The following is a 3,215-nucleotide window of genomic DNA, read 5'->3' on the forward strand; positions in this document are numbered from 1 at the left end:
AATTAAATAATGAAAAATTTGATTGAAGAAAAGAAATGAAGTTCACGTGGATTGGAGCCAGCCACGCTCTTTTCTGGACTGGTTCTCCGGTCGGAATTAAAATTTTAAATATCAAAATCAATAAATAATTTTAACCATAGATTAATATTTTATAAGATTCACAACTATACAACTATATATTTCATCAATTTTATTAAAATTTATTAAAAATTTTATTTTAATCTCCACCAAGCAAGAGTTAGGTTCATAGGTTCAGTACGTTTAGCTAAGATTTTGAAAGTAACGATAGATTATTATTTTAGAGACAATGTAATTATTCAATTTGAATTTTTAAATTTTTTATTATTTTTTAAGTTTTTGACTTTGAACAAAGTACGGTGCATTTCTTTTGTTTGTTTTTGATTGAAATGAATGAAATTTTGTCACAAGTCCATATTTAAATAAATATTAAATTTTGTGAAAGTTATTTGAACATGTAGCATGGTTCATCGACTTTTGTAGAAACTTTATAAATTTTTATTTAAATAATTTTAAAAAAGTTATGACGATGATCTCGATGATTTGACATGCATTATGTTAGTCATTTCACAAAAATGCTAATATTATGCCTTTTGAAAATAAGGCCTTTATTTGAGCTCCATTTTTTTGAGAAGAATGAATTTTTAAATAGTGTATTGATAAAAAAATATGTGATTAAAAAATAAAGAAAATTTTTAAATTTACGTATAATATTATTTTATTGAAGAATGTGTGATTGAAATGATATCAAAATACTGTTGAAAAATATATTTTTTAAAAAAAAAGGGACTCAAACAAGGGCAAGATATGAGTTGTCTTTATTAAAGGTTAAAATCAGTCTGATTTTTTCGTTTCTAATACACTAAAAATGTAAATTTACACATAAGTAAATAAGTACTTTTTAATGTATCGAATATTTAAACTTACTTTTTTAATGTATCGAATATTTAAACTTCTTTTAAGTTATTAATTGTATGGAATTCTTTAATTTTTTAAAAAATTTAATTTTTTTAGGGGGGCCGGGTATTGCTCTCCGTGGACAAATCCAATCAACATACTACGCTAGGGCCTAAAGCAAAATAATAATAATAATTTTCTATTGAAAATCAAGTTCTCATTAGAGATATGGACGAAGTGTTAACCCACTTACCTAAAAAAAATCTATTGTTGAAGAAGTGGGAGTGTCTCCAATAATTTTCTTTACTTTAAAGAGCGTTTCAAGGAATTTTTTAAAATAAAAAGTCAAATTATTTATACAACCGTAATAATACTTTTTATATCCATTCATTGTTTTGCTTTTTTCTACAAGCAATTATTGTTCCTTTTATACCAAAAATAAAAAAATAAAAATGGAGATGGGGAAAAAACAAAAAAGCTTCCCTCTTTTTATTTTGTAAAAATAAAAGAAATGGATAGAAATTTTTGTGATAATGAATAAAGCATTCTATTGAGAATGAATTTGATTCTTTATATTTGGAGAGCCAAATTAACTTTTTTATTTTATTTTTTGAACATAAAAAGTGTAATGAATACTTCAAAAAGATGGTTAACTCTTTAAAATAGAAAAATTGAATGTTGGAGATGTTCTAGGAACCTATTCAAAAAACTTTATAAAGAGATTATTATGTATAATAAAGACTCAAAAGAGCATTTTTATACTCAAACAATATTTTCTTTCGTTCATCATTTTGATTTTGCGAGAAATATTTATTGATTTCTTTTCATTTCTTATGTAGCATATTTTTTTTTGTATATCAATGATCAATTAATTTGAATGTGATTTGAATAATTTAATATGCAGATTATTGAGGTATATAATTTATTAAATGCAATTATTATAAATTTAAAATAAAGAGTTTTGAAATTCAATTTTAAGTATTGACTGTTTAAAATAGGAAGCCCCTGTTTGATGTACATTATTGGACCAAAAAATGAAAATTTTGATCGTTAACTATAACATCCAGTCTATTTTGTTGACTTCTCATCTATTGTGTGGGACTCAGCTTTGTGTACAACGACTAGATTTTTATTTTAATGAGACCAATAATGTGCTCCAAGTAGGGGAAAATATCTTATATTTAAATAATTTTTTTAAAGATGTTCTAAGCGTTAGAATCAAGGGGTAATTTTTAGAAAGGCTGGAAAATTGTTCCTATTTTTCACAATGGCCTCTTTTATTAAAAATATTATTTTGCCCTTACTATAGCTATTTGCAAGATGTATCTTATATCTTTAAGGATTTATCAATCAGGACCTATATCTATATTTTTCAACCTTTCAAACACCTTTAAATATTCTTTGTATCTTGATAGTTCTTCAAAAATTATAGGTTGACCTTTCTTGGTTATATATCCTCGAACTAATCCTTCTGAAATTTCTTCTTGTATATTTCTATGTTTGGTTATAATATCTTCTACCTTTCTTATCTCTTTACTAGTTCCCACAGAATCAAATCTTATTTTATTTCTACAATTATAATCTATGTCTCTATATATTTCTTCAATTTTTTCTTTGCCAATAGGAAATATATCTTCAGATTTTTCATCTAATTTAAATAAAAACGAAACATCTTTTTCATCTAAAAATAATATGAGATTATTATCATCATTAGTAGTGGAAGTGAATACTTGTGAATTGTTCATCAAAATAATTAAAACATAAGCATGTAAGAACAAGTAAATAACTTACAGTAATCAAATGGAAGTAAACAGGATTTCCCTCCAGTATGCTCTTATAGATGCTTTGCATGTACTTAATCAATTTTCTGAATCAAGTAAAGATTTAAAATGTTTTTTGAAATCATTTGGATCCACAACTGCTTTCGCAAAAGGCTTTTCAATTAAGGTTGCATTTCTCACTCTAGAGAACTAGCCGTGTTGCCACAGACACTATCTCACAGTATCCAGAGTCTCTATTTTCACCTCTATCCAAACTCTTTTCAGAATCAAGTTCCTACTTGGAACGAAATTTTAAAAGATAACTCACACACAAGGTGCTATAATTTTGTTAGAAAACTGCCCTTTTCCCCTTAAACCATTCATCAAAGACGGGTACTTTGACATGGCTAACATCCATTCAAAATCAATATTTTGAAAATCTTTTAAAATCTCTATCTGTACTGCCGAGGAATCATGAGAAACTTAACGAAATCTTTTAATGAAAGCTTTGTTGAACATAACAAACTTTACTTTGATATT

Source organism: Olea europaea, chromosome 11 (assembly GCF_002742605.1).
Source record: "Olea europaea var. sylvestris chromosome 11, O_europaea_v1, whole genome shotgun sequence".
Classification (NCBI taxonomy): domain Eukaryota; kingdom Viridiplantae; phylum Streptophyta; class Magnoliopsida; order Lamiales; family Oleaceae; genus Olea; species Olea europaea.